This window comes from Hemicordylus capensis, chromosome 3 (assembly GCF_027244095.1).
Source record: "Hemicordylus capensis ecotype Gifberg chromosome 3, rHemCap1.1.pri, whole genome shotgun sequence".
NCBI classification, from domain to species: domain Eukaryota; kingdom Metazoa; phylum Chordata; class Lepidosauria; order Squamata; family Cordylidae; genus Hemicordylus; species Hemicordylus capensis.
The window spans coordinates 72,029,503-72,056,593 of NC_069659.1; the positions used below are offsets into that span (position 1 = coordinate 72,029,503).

Sequence of the window (27,091 nt, forward strand, 5' to 3'; positions counted from 1 at the left end):
GCTGCCCTCCAACTCAGCTGTAACCCCAAGTGCACTTGTCCTGGCAAACCAGAGCACGCCACAGGGTTGGCTGTGTTGGAGGGCAGCTGCTGTGGCAGGTGGGAACTGCATTCCACCCATCACAAGAGTGCAGATATTGTCTACCATTGCTGGCCTAGAGCAGGGCTCCTAGATGTTGTAGCAGTTGCTCTCCAACTTTTCTGGGCCCCGAACTTGTCAGGAACCCAGAATGCACCAGGGCCTGACTGAGCTGGTGGGTGGTTGCTGTGGTGGGAGCTGTGTAAGAGTTGGTCTGGTTTCACTATGTCAGTTGAATATTTTCAGAACTAGGTGCAGACTAGGGATGTGCAAGAATCAGCACTCGGCCGTTTCAGCAGCGGGGGGTGGGTTACTTTTAAGGAGGTTTCCCTCACTGGCGGTGTCTCCAGGACCTCTGGCGTGGGGCGATGGCATACCACCTTGCCGCCCCGGTCCACATGCATTGGCGCATGTTACGCATGTGCACCAACCGCTTCCAGTCCGATGCTGACCAGGGCGCCAAGGAGATATGCTGCCGCCCCATGCCAGCGGTTTTGGAGATAGCGCTGTGGTAGAAATGCAATGGGGGGATCAGCAGCCTCCCCTCTATTTAAAGATAACTGGCCTGAACTCCAGACCTCTGAACCAGTTTGTACACATCCCTAATGCAGACCCCTTGCCATTCTCCTTCAGCTGTGCTCTGCCAGTGTCATCATGGGGATTTCCCAGTGCTGTCAGCCTGGAGTGCAGTTTGTGCTTGTTATAGCAACTGTCCTCCAACTCCACTACATGCCATGGAGCTGGCTGAATGGGGGTGGTTGCTGCTGCGGGTGGAAGCGGTGCTCTGCCTGTGTTGTTGACATTCCTATTTCCCACTGGCTGGCTGGAGTGTGGTTCCCTCCTGTCACAGTGGTTGCCCATCAAGCCAGCGTGGTGTAGTGGCTAGAGTGCTAGACTAGGACCGGGGAGACCTGAGTTCAAATCCCCATTCAGCCATGATACTAGCTGGGTGACTCTGGGCCAGTCACATCTCTCTCAGCCTAACCTACTTCACAGGGTTGTTGTGAAAGAGAAACCTCAAGTATGTAGTACACCACTCTGGGCTCCTTGGAGGAAGAGCGGGATATAAATGTAAAATAATAATAATAATAAATAATACACTTTTAAAGGAGTAGGGTCCACTTCATCATCCGGTGTATTTAGTGCATCCCCATCTGAGATATTTATTTATAGAGTGACAAATTCAGAGGGGTAGCGTAGCTGTGTTAACAGTGCAATCCTGTGTATGCCAGTTCAGAAATTTAGGGAAACTTACTCCCAGGTAAGTTTGTACAGGATTGCAGCCTTGCAAATACATTTTTTCTAAAAGACCAGAACTTTATTATATCATACTTTTTTAGAGTGTTATTAGCTTTTTTGATGTAAGGAACAATAGGTTAAAACATATGGTTACCTGGAGACAGGGATTAGGAAGACCTACCACCATTGGCACTTGAAAATTCATATGAACATTTTTAATTATTTTTCTCTGTGAGCGAATCTTAAAGAGAACTGTCTTGAGCTCATGACCAGATGAATATTATACCAGTGATTCCCAGCAAATTCTCTGGCACATATAGTACTATGTTGCAAGTGCAAGAAAGAACCTAACACTTTTTAAATTTTTGTACCTGTAAAACAGCAAAAACCTTGGGAATATATTTGATCATTTATAGAAAAGCCAGCTAATGCAAAAAGTGCTAGTGGATCCTCTGTATGTGTCAGAAACACAACTGATTATACCTATTGCTTTTTTAGAGATTACATCGTATACTGTACAGGAAGGATCTTCTAAGCTAGGTACTGGACAATATTTATTTCCCCTTGATTTTAGAAATGCTAATATTAATATTTATTAATATTTCTTAAATAGATTTTTTTTTAGAAAAAATGCTAGTAAAAAAATATTACTATTAGGAGCTTTAAATAAAGAGTTCGGGCATTGGCTGAAGATGTAGTGGCACCTGTAGCAGTTGTAGGGGAAGAATTAACCTATTACTGAGAGTTCTGCTATGCTGTCCAGAAAAATCCCTAATCTCATAATATTAGAATGGCTAATGCATGTTTGTGTAGGCCTCTGCTACTCACCTAGGAAGCTGCCTTATACTAAGTGTTGTCTACACTGACTGGCAGCAGCTCTCCAAGGACTGAGGCAGGATTCTTTTCCTGCCCTACCTGGAGATGCCAGTGATGGAACCTGGGACCTTCTGCATGCAAAGCAGATGTTCTACCACTGAGCTACATCCTCACCCCCCTTTCATGACACCTCTTCCCTCCCCTCCCCACAGTTCTAGTAATTTGCATTACCTTTCTTGCATATATTAATTTGTGAAATGGAACAACTTTCCTGTGAGCACTGTAGAAACTAGTGTTGCCATCGTCTGATAGTTGTGTATGACCTTTTAGAGAGTGAATGTTGAAGGTAATATCTATAGGTAGCTAAATGAAAACGTTCCAGTGTTACATGCTTCTTGCTTCCCTGAGGGGTGGGAAGTCCATTGGTTTAGCTTCCTTTGGATGAAAGAGCATTGGTGAACTTCTGCTGTTGCTATATTGACAAATATTCAAGGGATGTATTGTAGATGCAAATATTCCTCTCTGAGATACTGTCTGTTCTCGTTGGGGAACATCTTATGTTCTCAAAGAGAGTAACAGTACTCCAAAGATGTTCCTGCTTTGGACAACTTGCAACATTGTTTGATTTTTTTCAAAATCTAAGCTAAATATGAAATAAGACTTTCTACAGCCCCTTCTTCATGGCCCAGAGGCAGAAGGCGGACATTTCTTGCAGAATCAGCCACCAATTCCCCATGATTGCAGTCTCTCTCTTTCAGTAGAAAGAATTGGAAGAATTCTGATTGCAAGGATCAGCTGCTGCTGCTGCTTCCAATTACTTGCCAACCTGTTTCTCCCCCTCTGGAAAATTCTGCCTCCTTATCTTCTGCTGTTGGACAGCACAATTGGGAAGGTTGGTAATCCCTGCTAACTGGGCAAAGAGGCACCTTTTAACATGGTGATTCTCTTTTATTTAGCAGGGGAAGAGTAACTGGCCCTATCCACCCCAGCACAGAAACTCCAGTGACTGTTGCTGGTGTCTATCTTATGTTTCTTTTTAGATTGTGAGCCCTTTGGGGACAGGGATCCATTTTATTTATTTATTATTTCTCTGTGTAAATCGCCCTGAGCCATTTTTGGAAGGGCGGTATAGAAATTGAATGAATGAATGGGCCCTGCAGGGTTGATTAGAGTGAGCAAGTGAGAGGAAGACACGGCAGCTTATAGGAAGCCAGTTCTTCATTGTTTAGTGAAGGTGAGTGAAAATCCCTGCCTTTTCCAGCTTGCATGTTTTTCTCTGAGCAGCCCTGCTGGCCCACTTTCAAGAAGGAAAGGAGGGAGCCAGAGAGAGAGAGAGCCAACCAGCCTCCTATTGCTCACTCAGTTATCCACACGCTCTTGGGTACTACAGCAGTTCCAATCCTATCTGCTGCACTTCCCAGAGTGATAGGGCATGTGAGGGCAGTGGTAGCCAATCCATGTTACCATACTTCAGTTTCATGGACAATCAAGAAATAGCTGCCTTGTGCCATCTGTGGGACAGGAAGGAGGTATGTTGCTATGCACAAAACAGGGCAGGGGAAGGGCTTGGGGCGCCAATCATGGAAGTGCTTGCAATCATGGTTGTAGAGCTCACCTCTTCACACATATGCTCCCTTTTCCAAGAGCAGTGACAGGAGGGAAATGAGTGATATGCTGGTGCAGGATTCTGACCCACTTTTGGCAAGTTCCATAGCTGTGTTGAGCGGCTTTCTTTTGAACGTCTGGCTAGGGCTTTAGATATGGCTGTTCATGTGTGATACACATCCTGATTTAGGAAACAAATTGCAATTTACAACACGTACCATAAGGGAAAGCTGAAATGAACTTTGAAGAAAGAGTTCAAGGCCTATGGATGGTATGAGGCTGGTAGTGGCTCCCAGCGTGCCGGGACTGGGTCTTCTCAGAGTTGGGTTGCTTGGGAATGCAGCCCAAAGTGGATGGTGAATGCCATCTAAGGCTAAATCCTGGCACAAGACCGATAGTCAAGAAATTGCAGTTTACATACATCGTGTTTCAATTGGAGCATGAAAATGTCCATGTGGCAAGAACTTTCTTTTGAGGCTAAATGTGGTCTGAAACTTCAAATTTACATAACCTTTCTAAAATTTTAGTGAGAGTAATTAGTTTCACTTCCATTGTATTGACTTTTCAATAGTGTTTCAAACTTTTCTCTAACAAGTAGAGCTTTAGTATCGATACTGTAACTCATGACTATAAATCTCTAGTATTAATTTTACCAGAAGTCAATATTAATGTTGTTAAAAGTTTAGACCTTTTAGTAGAAGCAACAACCTTAGTTCTTCATTGTGTTTTTATCTTGATACCAAATGGTTTTATAGAAAAATACTGAATGTCACTGTCTTCTTAAAACTTTGATTTTATGGGGCTATAAGGACATCATCCAATCTGGGGAAAAATAAATACTTTTTCAATATGTTGCTCTTCTGTTAAAAATGTGAAGCAAATACTACTTACATTACTGAAAGCTATTCTCATAACTGCTGTGCTCCTGACCAAATATCTTTCCCAGTCTGTATTATTCCATGCAGTTCATAAACAATATTTTGACATGTGCTAGTGTGATGCAGTGGATTGAACATTGTGGTAGAATGTGGGAAGCCCATTTTAAAATTTGTTCTCAGCCAAATGTTCACCGGTTGGCACTGACAAAATAGCTATATTTTAGCCTAACCTACCTCAAAGCACTGCTCTGAGCTGTTTGGAAGGAGGGTAGGATGCAAATGTAATACAGGCGAACCCTGGTATCTGTGAGGGTTCTGTTCTGTGCTACAACCGCAGATAACGGTACCACAGATATTGTGTTATTGAGTCAATGGGACTCAGGGGGTTAGGTTCCTGGAGGTTCCAAAAATGATGAAAAACAGCAAAAAGGACCTGAAAAACTGCCAAAAAATGGGGGGGGGAGGGTCGTCCTACCATGTTCCATGGGTCTCCGGGTGTCTGGCAATGCCCCGCCCCCCTGTTCCCCAAACCAGAATTTCCCCACAAAAAATCGCGTTTTAAAACAAAAACAAATGAGTCACAAAATGGTGGCTGGAAATGGCCTCAGAAGTAATTACCGGCCACTTTGAACCCGCAGTTACACAGAATTAACCCTCTGTGAACCGCTTGGGGGGAGGGCAAGTTCGGGTGTCAGTTACCCAACTGTGGGTATACGAAACTGCTGATGTTGGATCCACAAAGTTAGCCTGTATAATAGTGAGTGTAAGCTGTGGTTTCATATGCTGTGGACAGTTTCCTGATATTGGTTGTGTAGTGGTTGTAGCCTGCATATGAATGACTGAGGCAACTATTTGCCATGGGCAGATGTGGCAGGCTGGCAAAAACAAGGGCCTTTACAGATTAGTCACTTGAAATTAGGCACAGATCAGTCACCCTGAGTCTTGGTGAATGATCCATTGTCCTAGTTTTTAAGGTACAGCAACAGGTGTTTTGTGCATCTAATATATAGTGTTCTCCTTTCACCAAGCTGTCATGAAGTCTGGCTCAGAGAGATTGTGACCACACAAACACTAAATTGGAAATAGGATGAACAGGTTGAATGAAATCAATGGGGTCTGTTTCCAGGAGGTTTTGTTTGCAATGATATGCAGCAGAGACTTTTCTCACTGAAGCTAAAACTTGTTCCTATTTGTTGCAACTTGCTTGCCAGAGTCCTTCCCCAACCTATACACCAATAAAGTATTTACATATGTGAAAATATCATACCTATTTTACAAATACCATACATTTTGGTGTATTGCAGAGATTATCCTCAATTTTTGTTAAAGCTCAAGGCCTCCTTGGATTGAATATGTTGAGTTTCATCCAAATCCTTATGCAAAATATGAACACTCTAGTAACTGTGTTGCTAATCATAAAATGTTCTTCAATCTAAAGTTGCATATAATTTGGGGTATTTTTAGTGTTCTGCTATTTTCTGTAAATGACTCAGTCAGTACTCATTAATGCCTGTAGCATAATAGCATTTTATGATGTTACAGAAGTAGTGTCAGTAAATGCTGCTTGTTAGGCTCTCCTATATTATTATCCACATATACATTTTATGATATTTGCCACCTCCTAAAGGTGCTCAAATAATCTGTTAACTACGTATTCTATAGCTTGAATTTTTCCAGCAGCCTAGGAATTTAGTTTAAATCTTTTAGTCGGTAATTTGCATTGTTGGGCAGAAATTCTTCTCTCCCCTTTCACAGCTTCTTTCAATGTAAACTGCAAGCAGTGACTTAATCATAGACAGAGATGTGCATGTGGGAGGAAAGAATGGGAAACTGGTGTGTAGGTTTTTCTTTCTTGAAGTGTTTTCTTTTGTTTTTTGTCCTTCCTTGAGGAAGTTCATGCCACTAGCTGTAGTTATTTTGAAAGGGGAAAATGACTGTGTAAACGAGTTAGTTCATAATTTCTATTTGGTAGAGGCGTATCTAGGGAAAATAGCGCCTAGGGCAAGCACTGAAATTGCGCCCCCTGTCCAAATATCTGACACCCATCTTTCAGATAACTTTACCATAATATCAGCTGAAAAATACAAGTCAAGCTCGTTAATCTTTTAATATTTAAAAAACTATTTAGCAGTGGATGTAGCCAGACCAAAAAATGCTGGAAAACTATGAATTTCAGTATGCTGGGGCTCATGAAATACCCAAATACTATGTGGAGGTGTACTTGGAAAACTAAACAGAAGTGCCTGTCTAATTCTCTACTGTGCATTGTATATTCTAGTCTTTCAGAAAGACAGTTAAAATGAGAGAAAGAGAGAAAGAAACTCCCAGTGGGCTTTAATACTAAGGATTTCACACTGATTCAAAGACAAACTCACCGTTAATAGCCATATTATTAAGACATCACATTTAACTCACTTATCACAAGAAGCAAAGTAAGAGTAAATGAATATGATCCTAGCTCATAGGCTTCAGCTCAGTATTCACAAGCCCTCTGTACATAGTGCCTCGCAGGGACCAATTGAGCATGTGTGGTGGCCGTTTTTAAAAATAATTTTTTTTAAAGGCTGCTGAAAACAAAATGGCCACCGCACATGCTCAAATGGCCTCTGCAAGGCCTGACATGGCATAGGGCCTCACAGAGCCCATTTGAGCATGCACGGTGACCATTTTGTTTTGGGCAGTCATTTTAATTTTTTTTTTAAATTTTAAGAATGGCACCCCCCTTCAAGTGGCGCCCGGGGCACGTGCCCTGCCTGCCCCACTCTAGATACACCCCTGCTATTTGGGAATGTGTACTTTAAAAAAAATCCATTCATAAGGAAGCAGCTACATTCTTCCATTGAGTTTGTTTTCTGCAGTGCATATTTTTCAGGGCTGGCTGAGTGCCCATCAGAGATGTACTTGGTAGTCCTTATTCCCTGTGAAATAGCACTAACATGAGCACGTTATGATCCACTTGGAAAATGTTAAGGAAGGCTGTGAAGGTATTCTATGATCTAAAAGACCCCATTGGATACAATGGTCATATCAAATCCAACGTGACCTTAAGATGCCTTGCACATAGTGTGCTACTAAGTGTACGGCTAAAATGCGCCAGGAAGCCTTGCTATGTTTTGCTATCTCTTTTATTGGAGTATGACAATAATTAATACTAGGAGACTATCATTGTGCACTGAAATATTTGCATGGAATATAAAGCAAGTAAATAATCGGTGTGTAAAAGAAACAGAGAAATAAGGCCCAAATGTCTGCAAGAAGTGCATATGTGTGGAGTTGTGTTTTTACATGTCTGTTTTGAGATTGCCTGGTATGTGGATTGTATTCTGCTAGGTCAAACTCTTCAGAAAACTATTTCAGACTGGAGCTAATAGCCTATCAAGCCTGGAACAGCACCACTGGCCTTAATTGTTTAAGTCCAGGAGGAGTAATTCATGGATGAGCTCTGCATATTCAGGTTAAACAACTGTTGTACAGCTGTAGTAGCAAAGTGAGTCATTCTGAAGAACAGTAGGATGTTATAGATCTGTTCTGAAAAGTTCTTGCTGAATCACAAATCTATACACTTAGGGAAATTGTCATAAATTAATGCAGAAAGTGATTCTATATCAAGAATCCAAAGATATGTGTTTTATTTATCTCACACAACATGCAGAATATAAGTATGGTTCATAATTATCTGCAGGAAAGAAAAGCTGCAGAAAATATGCATTTGGATTATATTATAGAAAATACTTTTTTTGTTTTTGTTTCTTGTATATATTCACAATTGCCTCTTATATGAAAGAGTCTTGGGTACAGCACTGTCATAAATCTCCTTTCCTAATACTGTGCAAACGTAGTTTTCGTTGTCCCTTCCTTCCCACTGCAGCCCCCTGAGTCTCACTCATTCCTAAAGAGTGTCAGCAAATCCTTGGAAAGTAGCAGTGGGGTTTACAGTGGGAGGGTGGAAACCCAGAAGCTAGGGATAGGACAAATCCCTTACATTTTGCTATCGCACAACCCCCATCTCAACTAGTACATTTAAAAAAACCCCTAAACCCAGGTTAAGCTATGGTAGCCTTGATCTTCAATACTCTATCACTGTTCAGCCTGTGTCAGATCTTCTTCAGTTTATGTACCACTGTCTGTCTTTCTCAGTCACTACTGTAGTTTATGGAGTCCCACATTTTCTGACCTGATATGTTTTGAGTTAGGAAGTGGAGTTTTGTTCTTTTTCTCCAGTCTTTTTGCAAGTTCTTGAAATCTTGGTGTCCTTCTATGATACATGGTTTTCTTCTTAACATCTGAAATTTAACATCTTGCCCTAAATTCTTAACAGTTCCTGAATAAAACAAAAGTCAGAAATGTTAGCTATCACTAAAACAACTTTTAACTTTTCTTATCTACAGGATGGCATGTTAAAATTCTGCATCAAAAATGCATTTTGTGAGTCATTGGTCTAATGCAGATTGAGCAACATTGCACAATTTTGCATAACTTTTTTTTTAATGTTTTGGCATAATTCTGTTTTTACTAGTTGGGGAGGGAGGGAAGCAGTGTTTTCTCTAATTTTTTTTATCCGTGTGCAGAATTAATTTTGTTCTGGGCAGCAGTGTTAAGGCAGTGTGCACGCAGATGAATTCAGAATGGGGCATTCCTGATTGGGATCTAAAATTAACTGAGCAGACATCAAAAAACTTGTGAGCGAGCACAGGGAAGGGTAAAGACCCTGAAGGCCAATCCTCAGCCACTGAAGGCTAGATCTGTAGCTTCTGAGATTTCAGCTCAACTGTAAGGGGGTTTGTGGGGAGAACGGGCTTGACCGGATCGGCCGCCCAGGCGTTTACTGGCTCTGTCACAAAGCTGGTTGGGGTGGCGGGGTTTGGGGACCTCCTGGACCCTGGGAGTCCCATAAGGTACCACATGAGTACACAGTGCCTTTTGGGGAGCCTCCCGATGCTGGGAAGCTAATCATCAGTCATGGCACATAGCTGTGCTGTGGCAACACACAATCATTTAACCCGCTGCTCTTAACGCTTGAAACCTGGGTTAAGTGGCGGGCTCCATAAGCGGGGTTGCCGCCAAGCAGCAGGAACCGGGCTGGGCTCCCTAAGCCCAGTTCCTCCTGCTCATGACAATAGCTTAAGTATCTTCACAGCTGTAAGGGCTAGATATTTGCTTAAAAACAACAACAACATTCCAAGCTGAGATTCTCAGGAAGCTGAATTTGCATCCTCCGACACTTTGCATGCTGCTATGTGTCCTAGTGGAATCCAGGCCTATAAGCTCGGCTTATAGATATGCATAGTTGTAATAAAGCAATATTGGCTTGTGCTTGGTTGAACTTTTTGATAGACCTGCAACTGGTTAAACCAGGGACTTTCATCTTTATTTATTTATTATTTTATTTTATTTTATTTTATTTCTATACTGCCCTTCCAAAAATGACTCAGGGCGATTTACACAGAGAAATAATAAATAAATAAGATGGAACCCTGTCCCCAAAGGGCTCACAATCTAAAAAGAAACATAAGATAGACACCAGCAACAGTCACTGGAGGTACTGTGCTGGGGTGGATAGGGCCAGTTATTCTCGCCCTGCTAAATAAAGAGAATCACCACGTTAAAAGGTGCCTCTTTGCCAAGTTAGCAGGGGTAATCGTTAAACAATATGCTTGTCTGAGACCAAAATAAAGGTGATTGATTGATTGATCTTAAAAACCAAACCAAACCCAAATGTACCCCTTTTATCTTAAAGCTGCAGTTAAGGTATGTATATATAAAACCCACACACAGCCAACAATTGTGATCTCTAAGATGTGAGCTAACCAGGGAGCACTGGGTGGTGTTGCTGCTGCTTTGGCTTCTGCTTGGAACTTGTTGGCTTGGCCTGACCCATCCCTTCCCTCTCTCATCATGAGTGGCTGGTTATATGCTCAGGCTCATCCCACCCCTCCCTGAGCCTGATTGACAGACACAGCAGCATGCCTGCTGATGCTTAGAGATGGACACTGAGATGGACACTCGCACTCCACCCTGCCTTCCCAGAGTGGCTGGTTGTTGTGGCTGGTGAAATAAAACCTCTGATTAGGAGCCAACCATGCAACACGCCAGTGAGTTTGTACCCCCTACAAAGCTTCAAAGTACCCCCAGGAGTTCATGTATCCCTAGTTGAAAATCCCTTGGTTAAACTAATAAACTTTTTTTTTTTTTAGTAAACTTGAAAAATTATAGATATACATTAGGAATAATAGTGCAGCAGTGATGGCACACAGCTTTGGATGCACGGAGGAGCCTTCGCAAGCTTGACTAGTGTGAGAGTGGCAAACATACATTGCTTTTAGATGGGCAGCATGTCAGCCACAAAGCTAAACTAGTTTGAGGAGCTTTGTATGCCATCTAAGATGTTATTGCTGAAAGCTAGAAGAAAAGCTTTGCTCATTTGTGGAGTGTCGACTTATTCATGTGGTCCTGACATTGCCCCCTAGCAATTTCCAGTATCTGTAGGAATTGGCTACCTGTCCATAAAGCTACCTGGTGAACATATTGCCTTGAAGCATCTTAGAATCCTTAGAAAATCATCTTTTTGAAGGGCTTTTGGGTGTTTCAAACAATTTACAGACAAGATATTAGTAAGATCTATCAGCTGTTGGATGGGATGTATCACTTTCCTTTTTAAGGCGTGGGAGCCTGATAATCAACTCTTTGTCTCTTCCATTCTTACCCCAACCAAGGTGCATTGGTCACTGTTGTTGTTTTGGCTTCTGCTTGAAACTTATTGGCCTCTCTCTTCCGGTCTTTCTAACTTTCTTGTGTTTCAAGGCTCAGTAGCTGCTAATGGATTGTGCAAAGTGATTTCCATCTTGACAGTTGCCTTGAGGTACAGTACTTTGCCATCAATGCTCTGAGGCTTCTGTCAGGTTTTTCCTGTCATTAGAGTCTACCCTGGAATCAGTTTTATTCACTTTTCCATCCCTGGGTGACTCATGCAGCTGTAAAGAAATGAAGCATTTGAAGCTTTGCTTCAATTGTATGCAATGAGAACTTGCACATCGGCCATTTGAATCAAGTGAAGCCAAAGGTGCAGGAGTCAGTGTATGTGGGGAACAGGCATGTTTTGCTTATCTCTTATTTTTCTGCATATAGAAAGTACAATTTAATATAGGTCTTGAGCTAAAGTATGTGTGGACTCAGAAATGTTGTAATGTTCTCTAATGTTGTGTTTGCACAGAACCTGACAGCTGAGTGCTAATATATTTTTAAATCTGAGCACTTCTACTTAAAGAATTGAGGCGCTGCACATTGTAAGTGTCGAAGTGGGAAACAATTTGTAAACAAATCTTCCTGTGAAATCTAACAACTTGTCAAATTTGAGTTTGCTTGGAATAAATTTTGATTCCCAAGTGAATATTCATGAAACGAATACTGCATAGCAAGCAGCCAGGTTAAATGCACAGCAAATGTCACAGTAGTTGAAATTCGATGTGCTGTTTGTGTGTGAGAGTACATGCCCTTTTGTTTGGGATATAGGAACAGAAGGATAATACCTCATTCACTGTTTTAGCCATGTTTGCTCTGGAACGAAAGGTCAGATTGGTGGGTGCCGACCAAATGTATACCTGGTCCTGTTATAAGTGCAGATGTTCTGTGGCCATTGTATTTTATGCAATAACACATTCACAAATTTCTAAACCTGCACTGAGGGATGACAAATGCAGCAGTCATAAGCCCTTTTCAGATATGATTTTAAAAGGATGGTGTACACCATCTAAAGTGGGAATGAAAGTCCTGTCCCCCAGCCTGTCGATCATTCTTCCTCTCTGCTGCTCGCAGTCCAGCCTTCTGAAGAGGAAACACTGTAAACATGATGGCTTGCATCACATGACTTCCATTACAAGGAGGCTCAGGTACAGGAGCATCACTTATCACGGAAGTGCACGCCATCACACTTACAGCCTCTTCCTCTTCAGACAAAGGCTGTAAGTGTTACGGACCCACCTGGCAAGGAAACATAGGAAGCTTCCATAGGTCCATCTCGCTCAGTATTGTCTACACAGACTTGTGGCAACTTCTCCAAAGTTCTAGGCAGGAATCTCTCTCAGCCCTATGTTGGAGATTCCAGGGAGGGAGCTTGGAACCTTCTGCTCTTCCCAGAGCGGCTCCATCCCCTAAGGTGAATATCTTACAGCACTCACACTTCTAGTCTCCCTTTCGTATGCAACCAGGGTGGACCCTGCTTAGCTAATGGGACAAGTCATGCTTGCTACCACAAGACCAGCTGTCCTCTCCAAGAGGAGACTGACTGACTCACAAGGCGGGATGTCTGCCTCATTTTTGGAGGCTAGAAAGTATGGCCTCCTCTCCTTAATCTCTGAATGAGACTATGGCTAACTCGTGTCAAGTCCATACGGTGATGCTATGGATTCTTGTGTTAGTCAGTAAGCTTAGATGATTTAACCTGGAACCTGAAATTACTGTGTTTTTAAAATGTTGCTCCCCTTTTCCAGCTAAACCAGGTAAATAGATTTTGTTAATGGAAAAAGCAATATAATAAATATTATAAGTAAATTTCCATGACTGACATCCTAACAAAGCGTTTGTGCAAAGAGACTCTGCAGAGAAACGCTGGGGCCCCTCGTGCAAGTCCCCTAGCATGCACTGTTATGCTACAGGGCTAATATTACTAAGTTCTACTAGCGCTCCAGCAGTGTTCTGCAGGTTTGTAAATATGCTTCTCAGGATCTTGCAGCAGTGGAAGCCCTGTGGCACCAGAGGAGAATTAGGGGAGTTGTGCAAGGGCTCCTGGTGTGTCCCTGCAGAGCCTTCGTTTCTTACATGCACACATTGCTAATCAAGATGGCAGCCACATGTTTAAAGGAGCTGTCAATAATACAAAATTTAAGAGACACACTTTCTTTGAATATGGAAATTTGGAACAGAGTTCTACTTACATTCCTGTCTGAATTAGTTTACTGAGGGGGTGGGCTGACTAGTTTTCTATGACCTACTTCCCCCCGCCCAACTAGAATCCCCATGGTCGACCAATTTGTGTTTTAAATTTACAGAGCAAGAGGAATCTTTTAACAGTTAAGACATAACTAATTTGTATTAAGTGATCCCAAGTGTGCAATCTTACTTAAGAACATAACAAGTGCCTCATTGGATTATTAGACCAAGGTTCACCAACTATGATGTTATTTCTAAGAATCTCAGCAACAAGTAGACACTAATTGATCAACCAGTACCTTCTGCACACTCTTGGTTTATAGCTAGGTCAAATCCTAAATATTACACATTTCATAACTGTTAACTTCCTTCACTATCCACAAAAAGCAAGGCATTAGTGTTAATATTGTGAAAGCAGGAACTGACCAGTTGGTATTCACCTAAGTCAGCATAGGGACTGTTTAGTACTGCTGAGACTGCCATGTAATTAAGGCTGTGCACAAAACTGGATTTGCCGGTTTGGCTCGAATCCAAACCAGATTCGAGCCAACCCGGCCTGGCTTGGTTTTGGCCCCATCAACTCGCTCGGAGCTATATTGGCGTAGGGTACTCTGGTGATGATTCTCCTTCACCAGTACAGGGGCAGTGGGGGGCTTTATTAAGTATAGATGGGTCAGGAGGGGAGTAAATATGTACTTACTTATTGAGCTGCGGTCACACAAATGGCCTCTGAGCATGCGTGGAGGTAAGTAAAATGGCCCCCACATGTGCACAGAGACTCGAACCGGGCTAGAGAAGGCCCGAACTGGGCCACCGGCAACCAAGACTACTCAGGGGGAGGCTGCTGGGGTCTGGGGGAGCTCCCATGGCCACCGCCACAGCAGCCATGGCTCGTACTTGTAAGTATATATTTACTCCCCTCATGCCCACTCTATACTTAGGAAAGCCCACTTTCCTCTGCCTGTACTGGTAAACCTCAGCAGATTCCCCTTTCTCTGATTCAGCTCAAACTCGGACTGGACCCTGAACCCATTGAGGTGAGCCAGCTTGAAGCGAGCCGGAACCGAGCCCCTACATGTGGTACCATTAAATACTGTTGAGAAAGCATTTAATGGTACTTGGAGAAAGTCTGTTAAAGCTCTGTTACATAAATAATATCACTCACTCTTGCCAATGAAAACCAATACTCATCGTAACATGAAGAAATCATTGTGTCTTCTTGCCTTTTATAGCTTCATTGACCCCATTTGTTAGCCATGCTGGCATTGATCCCACTTGTTAGCCATGCTGGCTGAGCTATTCTGTAAAGGTGGTCTAGAAATCGAACAAATAATAATTCTCCTGAACTTGGTGGTACCTTTTCTTTTTCTTTTTGCATACTTTCTAACTGAGCTTCTATTATTGTGGTTTTAAATAAACTCCATGCTTTATGGAGTGATTTGACCCTCCCGACTTTCTTTTTCTGGCGCTTTCTTTTCACCAATTCTCATTTTTCACTGGATTTTACTTCTCTCTCTTCTCTCCACAAGGTTGGAAGAAGCCTAGCACTTCCAAAATCCCCATTGGAGTGTCAGTCATGTTGGAAAGATTTGGTGTGGCTTTCTTTATTGCTCTTTTGATGACACAGTTCTTTTCCTGAAAAACTGAAGTGTCATGGTTGTAACAATATATGGAAGAGAGCGAAGGCCCACAGCAGCCATGGTTGAAATAGAAAGAGTATTACATCTTTACAAACCTTTGGGAATGTGGTTCTGTTGCTCTGCTCCTTAGTAGCATAAGCAAGGGATGGAGGAATGGATGACTGTAGGGAAGTGCATGGAACCGTGGCAGGGAGGTGAAGGCGGTAGGGGTCTCCCTTTAAGATGGGGGAGGGTGCACTTACCCCTCCCACCACTTTCTCCCCATCGACGTCCATGTTTCTTAATGCCCATCAGGGTGGCAGTGTACCTCCTGCCACCCTGTTGCCCTCGTCTTCTGGATATGACCGGATTTCCAGTCATATCCGTAAGACAAGGGCAATGGGGCAGCAGGGAGGTATGCTGCTATAAAAATCATGGATGCCGGTGGGGGGAGGGGGGAAGCAGCGGGAGGGGTAAGTGCACCCTAGGTGCAATAGGGAGAGCCCTGCTGCCTTCAAACTGGTGTAACCGCTGGTTCTTTGAACCAGTTCAGTGCACATCCCTAGATGACTGTTCAAAGGCAATTTGATGTAAGGACAGCTATTTATTCATGTGTGTGTATATTAATGTATCTACAAATCTAATTTTGCTCTTTTTTTTCTTAAAAAAAAAAATAATAATTAAAAAAGCATGCAGTGCTTTAATTCCATAACATAAACCCACAGGGAGTCTAAATTTCCAAATTGGTATGTAGAAATCCTCCCATAATGATATTCTGTAGTTTGAAAGCAGAGGTCAGTGAACTTGGCTTTTGTTAAAGTATGTTGATAATGCACTAATATTTGCATTTTTAACTTCATCATACTGGTTTAAATAGCTTTAATATAGCTAATCTCTTAATTATGGTCAATACTGTGGAATATGACATTAGAAATTTATTTTTAAGAAACCTATGGAAAGTATTGGAATGCAACCTTTATCCAAACATGATAGGAGATGATAAGGATTGTCTTGCAAACTAATTTTGACACATATAATTCATACACTATAGGACTTGTATGTCCATGTGAGATATGTATAGTTCTTTTTAAAAATGTGCCTAGAAACAGTGCAATATAAAATGATGTCACACAACCTAAAGCATTTCTGGGATACATCATATGAAAAAGAATGCATATACTCTGTATTGTAAAGTGGGGAACATATGCTTAACCACCCCCCACTGGAAACATTGGGGGAAAATACTCTGAAGGAGAGAAGCAAGATTATTAGGGAAAACAATAACCTTATCTAAAAAAGGAACTGATACTAAGTATCATGTTGATCACAAGTTATAATATAATAAACTGGTGGGTAATTGTGGACTGGTGATCTGCTGCCACAAATTATTAAAAGATGATAGCTTCTACATATCTTTTTAAAAATAGTGTACTTCCATATGTACCATATGGTGGCTTTCGATACCATTGACTATGGTATCCTTTTGGGTTGCATGAGGGATGTGGGATTGGGTGGCACTGTTTTATAGTGGTTCCGTTCTTACCTCTGGCAGATTCCAGATGATGTCACTTGGAGACTGTTGCTCTGTAAAGTGAGAGCTAAAGTGTAGAGTTCCATAAGGCTCTATACTGTCTCTGAAGCTCTTTAACATCTACATGAAACTGTTGGGAGAAATCAGCAGGAGGTTTGGTGCATGGTATTGTCAATATGCTGATGACACCCAGATCTGTTTCTCCATACCAACTTCATCAGGAAATGGCATGACCTCCCTAAATGCATGCCTGGAGGCGATATTGGGCTGGATGAAGGAATACAAGCGGAAGTTGAATCCAAATAAGATGGAGGTACTGACTGTGGGGGGTCAGGACCTGAGAGTTGATTTAGATCTGCCTGTTCTGGATGGGGCTACTTGTCCTAAAAGGACAAGTATCTATATACTTAATTCTCATAGATGTGCCGGTGGGGATCGTGGTGGAACTCTTGCGAGAGTAGCGGCACTCGCAAGAGTTCCTGACTTTGGGCGCAGAGGAGGCGTGAGGAGGCAGCCGGCTGGCGGGTGAAGCCATGCCTGCCTGAGGAGGCAGCCGGCTGGAGGAGGTGGTGGCAGGCTGGCCGGAGGCAGCTGCCAGGCAGATGGGGGTGGGAAGAGTCAGGGAGAACTAGGGGTGCAGATGCTCTGTGCCCGGTCAGCTAGCATAGTCTGGGATTGCTCCTGGATTCCACTCTCTCTGGTTTCTCAGGCTGAGGCAGTGGCCAGGAGCGCTTTTTATCAGCTTTGGCTGATACATCAGCTACATCCATTTCTTGAGGTAAATAACCTTAAAACAGTGGTGCATATGCTGGTAACCTTTAGGCTTGACTACTGCAATGCACTCTGTGTGGGGCTGCCTTTGTATGTAGTCCAGAAACTACAGTTGGTATAGAATGTGGCAGCCAGACTGGTCTCTGGTTCAGCCTGAAGGGACCATATAAAACCCATTTTGTAAGTACTGCACTGGCTGCTGATATGTTTCAAAACAAAATACAAAGTGCTGGTTGTTACCTATAAAGCCCTTAACAGCTTGAGTTGAGGGTACTGAAGACAGTGCCTTATTTGTCATGAACCCTGTCATCTGTTAAGATCATCTGGAGGTTCAGTTACAGTTGCCGCTGGCTCATTTGATGGTGACCCAGGACTGGGCCTTCTGTGTGGCTGCCCCAGGGCTCTGGAATATGCTCCCTGTTCAAATACGAGCATCTCCTTCTCTGTTTGCTTTTAGGTACACACTCAAAATGTACCTGTTTTCTCAGGCTTTTAGCTGAAATTTTAAACTATTTAATGAGGCTATTCACACGATTGTAGAAAATCAGCCTAGCCTCCACTAGCCCAATTTTCTACAACCGTGTGAACCACCGGGCTCGGCTGTAAGCCTGGTGGTTCCTGAGCGGGTAACTTGCTCAAGTAACCCTCCCCTTAAACCGGGTTTACGGAGTGAGCACTTAGCAAAACTGCTTTTTTTGCTTGCGAGTTGCCGCTGTGTGGCTCCGCGCCACTGATACTCATGAGTAGACCCCCTGGCCTGGAGGCTTAAAAGCATTCTCCTGGCTCGGGGGGTCTCTCCAGTATGCCCTGCGCGCTCACGAAGGGCATACTGGAGCTTCCGGGGGCTGCGTGGCCCCTGAACTTCCCAGCCCCGGCCGGCTCCGTGACGGAGCCGGCAGTCGTGAGGGTGGCCGCCCAGAGTAGACTGGCTGGTCATCTGCGGGGAGAGCGGGCTAAGCCCACTCTCCCTGCTCACCCTCCCCAGGCAGTTCTCTTTGATCGTGAGACCCGCTTCAATGTGTGTTTATCTTTTGAGATGGTTTTATTTGTGAATTTTACTGTTTTTATATTTTACATTTGCTGTGTAAACCGCTGAGAAATTCATATATCAGGCAGTAGAGAAATTAGACAGATAGATGTTGAATATACTGAATATGTGAGAAAAGGAGACCTCAACTAACAGCTTTTGCTTGCAACTTGCTGGGAAAAGTCCAAGGTAGAAATAACACGTACAACTTAATTGAGAACTGTCCTTGGTTGCTGGTCTTTTTGGGCCTAGACTTGTTCATGCTTCTGAAGAGATCACAAAGACTCAGCCACTGAAAGACCTCTGCTGCAAAAAACTGAAACTGTTTTCTTCCAGGACTCACATGGCTTCTTGGGGTTGCTTCTTAAAGCAGTAGTACAGTATACATTTGCTGGGCAGGGCAGAGCCTTCAGAATGTGAAGTGTATATAAAATGGAAAAGATTTGATTCAGAGCCTGCCTTGATGCTTTGAAGAGAGAACCAATTTTGTCATGGCATTTAGGCAGGGGTGTATCTAGGGTAGGGCAGGCAGGGCATGTGCTCCGGGCACCACTTGAAGGGGGGGCACCATTTTTTAAAATTATTTTTTTTAATGGCCGCAGAAAACAAAATGGCCACCGCACATGCTCAAATGGCCTCTGTGAGGCCCTAGGCCATGCCAGGCCTCACAGAGGCCATTTGAGCATGTGCGGTGGCCATTGTGTTTTCAGCGGCCATTTAAAAAATAAAAAATGACCACCACACATGCTCAAATGGTCCCTGCGAGGTCCCTGCGAGGCCCTAGAGGCCAACGGAGGGAGGGGAAACATTTGCAGACCCCCCCATGGCCTTCAGGAAGCTTCCCAAAGGGGCTACGGGTTTGTTTTTTTTAAAATTAATATAATATAAGTCACTGTACACATATTTAGTTTGGCACTATGTACAGAGAATCAGGGCTTGTGAATACAGAGCTGAAGCTTATGAGCTAGGATTGTATTCATTTGCTCTTACATTGCTTCTTGTGATAAGTGAGTTAAATGTGATGTCTTAATAATATGGCTATTAATGGTGAATTTGTCTTTGAATCAGTGTGAAATCCTTAGTTTTAAGGCCCACTGGGAGTTTCTTGCTCTCTTTCTCTCATTTTAACTGTCTTTCTGAAATACTAGAATATATTCCAAGCAGTGACACAGTTTACTCTGTATATACTTTAATTATTTTCAGAGTATCTGGGAAAAGTCAAATTCTCCATTTATGTTTAAAACCTATGTAATAGTTATGCTACAATGCATAGTAGAGAATTAGATAGGGACTTCTGTTTAGTTTTCCAAGTACACTTAGACAAAGTATTTGGGTATTTCATGAGCCCCAGCATACTGAAATCTGTAGTTTTCCAGCATTTTTTGGTCTGGCTATGTCCACTGCTAAATAGTTTTTGAAATATTAAAAGATTAACAAGCTTGACTTGTATTTTTGAGCTGATATTATGGTAAAGTTATCTGAAAGATGGGTGTCAGATGTTTGGACAAGGGACGCAATTTCAGTGCTTGCTGTAGGCGCTATTTACCCTAGATACGCCTCTGCATTTAGGGATCCCTGGCTGATTCCATAGCCTGATTTGAAACTTTGCTTAGATTTGGAGCAGAGACATCAGTGTTTCCTGTCCTTGCCCTTTCACTTGGGAACTGGCTTGGCCATGAAAGCTTCTTGCAGCTTTAGTAAATGTGCACAAAACTGGAAATACTATAGTTTCCTGTCTAAGCTGGGCTTCCCAGTTCCTGTTAATGATGGCAAGGGGAATAACTGGTTTTTCAGTCTGTCACTCTGTGGTGAGTGCTGGGAATAGTGATGGTGGTGGGAAAAACGAAGATAGGGCAGTTGACTTATACTGACAACTGCAGGAACTGGAAACCACAAGGCTCTCTCGAAAGTGGATTTTTATGCCTAAGTTGCACAGCCTTAAATTGGTGGGACATGTGTGTTGCAGATGTGATGGGAGAATCTTGAGGTTCCCACAGTCTTATCATCTTCAACTTCCCCAGAGTTGACTTGGCTGCTTGACCTGTGATTGCAATGGCAGCAACAGAGTTTCAAGGGCTCTCAGCAGAGGTGGCAGTGGTATGGATGGTCAGGAGCATCATCAACCAGTCCTGACCAGCAGCATAAATCGCTTTGCAATTGTCCTACCATCTCTCTCTCTCTCTCTCTAATTCTCTAAGGCATACACATGTTTAAACCCGTGTGTGGCAGTTCTTGCAAGAGTTTGCGAGCAGAAGAACCGTGGTGATTGGGCAGTGGAGATTCCATATGCAGATAGGGAGGAGGAGCTTGTGAGATCAGAAGCACCGTGGTAATTGGGCAGGGGGGATTCTATATGCAGATAGGGAGGAGGAGCCTTTGATGGTTAAGGACAGTTGGAATGCAACTGTTACTGATCGGAAAATGTTCTTGATTGTTCCCAAACCCCAGTTGGTTTGAGACGTGCTTTGGGCCTCCTTTCAAAATTTTGTTCCCAAGAGTTCATTGAGATAAATTATGAAAAAAATTAAGTCCTAGTCTTTGCAAAACGATTCAGGCAATATTGCTGGTCCATCAATGGTCATAGGATAGCACAGGTCAACTCCTTTAAATACCTTGGAGTGGTTTTTCATTTGTCAGGCTCATGCAATGCCCACCTCAAATCTACTTTGTTGACGGCACAGCTAACTACGAACCTCATTACATCTTTTCATTTCTCAAGGGGGGCTTCTTATATCCCTGCTGCAGTTAAACTATTTGTATCTAAAGTCCACTCTCAAGTGCTGTACGGAGCCCAAATAGGACCTGTTAGCAACTTTACGGCTTTAGAAGCCCTGCAGTCTAAATTTCTGAGATCTATGTTGTTAGTCCCCCGATGCGTGCCTAATGTTGCGTTAAGACGAGAGGTGGGTATGATTAGATTAGAAACTTGTTATTGGAGGAATATCATATTATTCTGGTTAAAATTTGTCTTCTCTTGTGTAGGATTGCCCCCCCTTATTAAGACCGATTGTTTCAAATTTAAGTGGAAGACCCAAATTATTGACAAATTGGCACATTATGGTTTCTCTCAGGATGAGATTATCAAAATGGGATATGATCGAGCCAGGATTGAGATCAAACAACTTATCATGGACATGGAACTGCAGGAAGAAGTTGCTTCCTTGCCTAAGAATGTCTTTTTGGGGGATCAAATGTTTAACATTAAACCAGCTAGCTATTTGAGTCTAATTACCATTCCTAAATTTAGACGTGCTTTGACGCTCGCCCATCTAAATGCGCTTCCATCTGCTGTTATGGAGGGAAGACCTAATTTGCAAAATGGCAAGGTATTGTTATATTGTTTGCAACATCCGCTCAGGTTTTCATTAATGTTTTGCCTTCTTTTTTCCGTGATTCCTGTTTTATGATTGTAATGGAGGGTGCTCTGCTCTCTTTGGCTTTCAGTAAGATCTATCTGGAGTTCACCACAACTGTCTTAATTTTAACTTGTCAATATTGCGTACAATCTGTTTTATTTATTGTGCTGAGTTTTTTGTAAGTATGTATGTTTTACTAAGAACTGATCTATGACCGCAATAAAGGATGTTCTTGATTGTAGAGGAGAGGAATATATAGATATAGATATAGATATAGTGGGCAGGGGTCTGCAAAGAGAGGGGTTGTGAGGGAAGAAAGAGTCCCTTTAGGATGAGGTTGCCATTGTGTGAATTAGATGAGGAAACAAGATCTGTTAACTGGGGGTGGGGAGAGAGAGAGAATAAGAAGGGAGGGGAAGAAAGACAGAGGGGAAGGGTGAGTGGAGGAAAGAGAAAGAAGGAAGAGGAAGAGAGAAGAAAGGAAGGGCGAGGGATGGGCCCGAGCATGTCAGTGGCCTGAGGGGAACGAGTGGCCATGACGTTGCTTGTTGGCAGCAAGGAAGGGCCCAGTCAACCACTGCTGCTGTTTGGGACTATCAAGGCCATCAATGGAGGCAGGCAGGCAAGGGACAGGCCCGGGCCTGTCAGCGGCCTGAAGGAAACAAGTGGCCATGGCGGTGACGGCGGTGAGGAAGGGCCGGGTCAACTGTTGCTGCTGCTTCTCCTGTGGGGAGGAGCAGGAGTGGGGCTCAGGTGAGGGTGGGGAGTTCTCTGGTGATAGGGGGCTGCAGCTTGGCCTATATAATAATAATAATAATAATAATAATAATAATAATAATATAATTCAATTTCTATACCGCCCTTCAAAAATGGCTCAGGGCGGTTTACATAGAGAAATAATAAATAAATAAGATGGACCCCTGTCCCCAAAGGGCTCACAATCTAAAAGAAACATAAGATACACACCAGCAACAGTCACTGGAAGTACTGTGCTGGGGGTGGACAGGGCCAGTTACTCTCCCCCTGCTAAATAAAGAGAATCACCACATTAAAAGGTGCCTCTTTGCCAAGTTAGCAGGGTGCTAACCAGCAACATTCAGCTGAGACCAAGAGGGGTGAGGTGGTGGAGTAAAGGGATGGAGGAGTGACCAAGAGGGGTGAGGGGATGGAAGCAATGAGATGGAGGAGTAGGAGCAGGAGTGTGGAGGGGAGCAATCAAGTACTAGTGCACAGATGCTCTGTGTAGGTTGAGCTAGTATACTTTAAAATTAAACATGTGATCCATACTACTGGTTATATCAACATTCTGATCAATGAATTCAATAAACTCTGCATTACTTAAGAACTATTTCCTTTCCCTGAAACCTTTTCAGTTGATTATTATGGCTCCCATACTTTAAGCGAGCCATTGATCAGAGAGGTGTTTCCACGGTACTACTCTCTGTTTCCAAGTCTGCTGTCAGTGCTTTCAAAGGTGGGGCTGCTCTGTTGTTACTAAAGGTAAAGTTGTGCCGTCAAGTCAGTGTTGATATGAAACATTGTGAAAATGCAGTTCTGACAGTACTCCCATCATTTCCAAGGGGATTAATGTTGGAATGGCATTTTTCTGCTTCCCAGTAGACACGGAGCAGCCCTGCCTTTGAAAGCAGCACTGATGGATCTCTTGAAGAAGAGCAGTAGTTTTCACTTTAATTGTTGCTGATTTGGCTGTAAATAATATTTTATTTCTGAAATTGTTAGAGTACATTACTGCTGATATGAAATAAGTGTAAATACTGTTAAGATCTAAAGCCTTGTGTTTGTCCATTTTGCAGCCTCATACTTCCTTTTGTTTTGTTTTATTTATTTATTTACGTTTATATCCTAGTCTTCCTCCAAGGAGCCCAAAGTGGTATACATGGTCATCTTTATCCTCACAACAACCCTGTGAGGTATGTTAGGCTCTGACCACACTGTCTGACCATTCACATTGTAACTTTCATCCTGCTTGTTCTAGACAACACTTAACTCTAGAATTCTGCCATGATACTTGAGTAGTCCATTTCCTCTGTGAGATACTTGACAAACTGGGGTGTTGACTCTTGCATTGTCCTGGGGCTCACCTTCAATAGAAGATTTGGATCCTATTTTAAAAGCATACCTCCCCTGCAAAGTAGGTTGCTACCAGCTGGATACTGGTCCAGAGTCACTAAGCAGACTCAGAATAGCTTCAAAAATCTCTGGAGCTGTCTGACTTGAGAACTCCTGACATGGCACAATCCTTGACAAACACTATAGTTTACTGCCAACAGGACTATAGTTTAAATTGTCTCTAAGGACAATTTCATACAGAAGCATGATTAATGTGCATTAGCACATTGGAAGTGTTTTGCAAGTACTGTACACCACCAGAACCTCTTAAATCAGACTGAAGCCTTTTGTGAATATATGAGTTTATTAAAAGCAGGATTTGAACAGGAAGAGAATTGAGCAACGGGCGAAAACTAAAGGGAATGAAGCAACAAAATGGTAACTGACTAACGTTCTGCAATTACCTTACTTCATGTGTTGATGTAGAGCTCTGAGCATCCTGGCTGAAGGTGCATATATCCTGCTACTGTGTCTCCCATTGACACCAGTTCAGAGGATGATAATTGGTGACAACTTTCTTAGGCTGTGGCTCAAGTATTTATATGAACTGAAATGTGAGGTTTCCTACTTTCCCAAGGATGGACAGATCCTGGGTCCAATGAGAGGGCTTGCCTTAGTTCTGATGTAATCTAGGTCACTGGCTAAAATGAATTTATGTATTTCCTTCCAACCTTAAGGTTCTTCCTCCTGAATGGTTTTAGACTTGCATGACTAAAGGTTGGTCTGGATCAGTCTGTTTTTGTGAGAAAAGGATTTAAGTTTTACCTGGATTTCTGAATCCACCTGTTGACCGCCCCCCCCCCCCCCAAGTCTATTCAGAGTGCTCTGCAGGTAGCTGAAATCTCAGCTGAAATGCCAGACAAGGTGGTGGAACTCTGGAACATATTCTGTAATCTGTCAATGATATCTCAATCTGATTAGCCAAGAGTATTTACCCTCTAAGGAATGAACAGTCTCCTGATGGTCTATCTACAGTATCTTTCACTATAGGGTAGAGAAGGGGGTCAATGTGCAATGTATATTGCAATTGATAGCATTCATCTATATCTGGAAGACCCAAAAGGTTAACCCAAGGATTCAAGTGTTTGTTTGCTTTCACAAAATAAAGGCATGATTTTTTTTTGTCACTGTCATGTAGTTCATTCAAAGCATTAACATTATTATTTATATAAAATGATTGTTCAGATCCTGGATGCAAAAAAATTATCCATCCTACAGCTTTGGTTTAAGATAAAAATGAAGATGCTTTCAGTTTTCACTAATGCTTTAAGAAGTATGGAAATTGCAAGTTAAGGTGTCCATCTTAACTGCTGTGCTAGAGCCTTTGGAGTAAGGCGTTATATAAATAAAATAAAATATAAAGGTGTACATGCCATGTAGAAATATATACTGTAAATTATGCTGTTTTAGAAATGATGCTACATGCACCATAGCCATTTTTTTAATGCATCTGCACCAAATTTGGAGTGACAATATTTCTTGTCATGTGGTTACAATCTGCTTACTATCAGAATTGGACATACAGTTCTGCTTTTATGACCAATAAAATTTTCAGGGCTTATCGTGCTAGAATGTTGAAAAAACTCCTCATCTTAATCTATATATACCAGTATATGATGTGTATATATAGTGGCAGAATAATTTAATGCTCTCTTATATGAAGATTATTCATAAGAAATCAGGCCATTGCTCCATGTACCTTGATGAGTAGTGGCTCTCCAAAGTTGGGCAGAAGCCTTTCCCAGCTGCACTAACCAAGATTCCCTGATATTGGAAACTACATGGATTGAACCTGGGATCTTCTGCATTCAAAGTATGACTACTACTACTACTACTACTGCTACATTTATATACTGCTCGTCAACCAAAGTTCTCAAAGCGGTTTACATAGAAAACTAAATAATACATCAAGAAGATGGTCCCCTGTCCCCAAAGGGCTCACAATCTAAAAGGAAACATAAGGCAGATACCAGCAACAGCCACAGGAGGGATGCTGTGCTGGTGTTGGATAGGGCCAGTTGCTCTCCCCCTGCTAAATATAAGAGAATCACCACTTTGAAAGATGCCTCTTTGCTTAATTAGCAGGGGTGAACTTCCACTGAACTACATACCCCCCCACCCCCCATTTAGTGACCAGAAGCTGCCCCCAAAGTGTCAGGTGGTTTTTGGTGCCGCTATTGTCTCTTTAGGATGAAAAGTTAGCACCAAACTGATACTGGTGTTACTAGGCTTTTTAACAAGCCTACTCTTAAGTAGCAATTATAGAAAGCTTCATACCAAGACAAGGGGCAACAGTCTCACAAATATATCTAAGTGTTCCTGAAAGGTTGACAACCTGAAACAACCGTTTGCAGAAGTGCTTTATTAGATGCTGATATGTCTGAATATCCACTGACAAATTATCTCTCATACTGCAGATGATTAATATGTCCACTTACATTATACTGTAAATATTCTTTCACTTCCTTAATGATGACTTAATTTTTTGTCCGTTTGACTTCTGGAGTATTATTACAGCTTTTTGAAGATACCGGCACAGTCCACTCTGCCACACTTGCTCTGATTTATGCTTTGGGGAAGGGGAAATGCATAGTAATTAATCACTTGTGAGACTGGGATCAATTCATAAGAAAATATTTTGTTCCTTCATTAGCAAAATCAAATTGTAAGAAGAATAGCATTCAGTATTATCTTCATTTCTGATGTAGGTGTTTCAGAGGTAGGTTACCAGGTTTAAAAAATGAGCACTTGATAGTAATTTAAAAGCAAACATGTAGACTTTTTCTTCCTCTAGTAATCTGAGACAAGTCTGGTATGGGCTTCAGTCAGGCAAATGTGAGGTAAGAATTGGAGATAGTATGTATGTGTTGACCTCTGTCTCCCTTAGCAATCACAACTCCTTTTAACATGGCCATATAATGCTTTCCAAATAAGATTCTAATTAAAACTTCTGAATGTGAACCACTTGGACAGTTCTTCCTTGGGGAATCATTTCCCTCTCCCTGTTCTAGAGTACCAAAACGGAATGTAAATGATTTTTCTAATTTTAGAGACTCAAATTTACTGACTTTTTTCCTAGACATTTTTCCCCCTGACCATCCAGATTTTACATTGCA

At 42.4% G+C, this 27,091-nt stretch overlaps 1 protein-coding gene across 4 annotated transcripts in view; it reads left to right on the forward strand.

The window, feature by feature from the left end:
- The window catches only part of GBE1 (1,4-alpha-glucan branching enzyme 1), a 244,734-nt gene that overhangs the window by 4,481 nt on the left and 213,162 nt on the right, over nt 1-27,091 (forward strand). The window contains exon 2 of one of the 4 annotated variants that reach the window (XM_053309156.1): nt 1,816-1,857. The exons of the other annotated variants lie outside the window; for them this stretch is intronic. The gene's annotated coding sequence lies outside the window, so the exon portion shown is untranslated. The remainder of the gene's footprint in view (nt 1-1,815; nt 1,858-27,091) is intronic. 4 annotated transcript variants of the gene reach the window in all.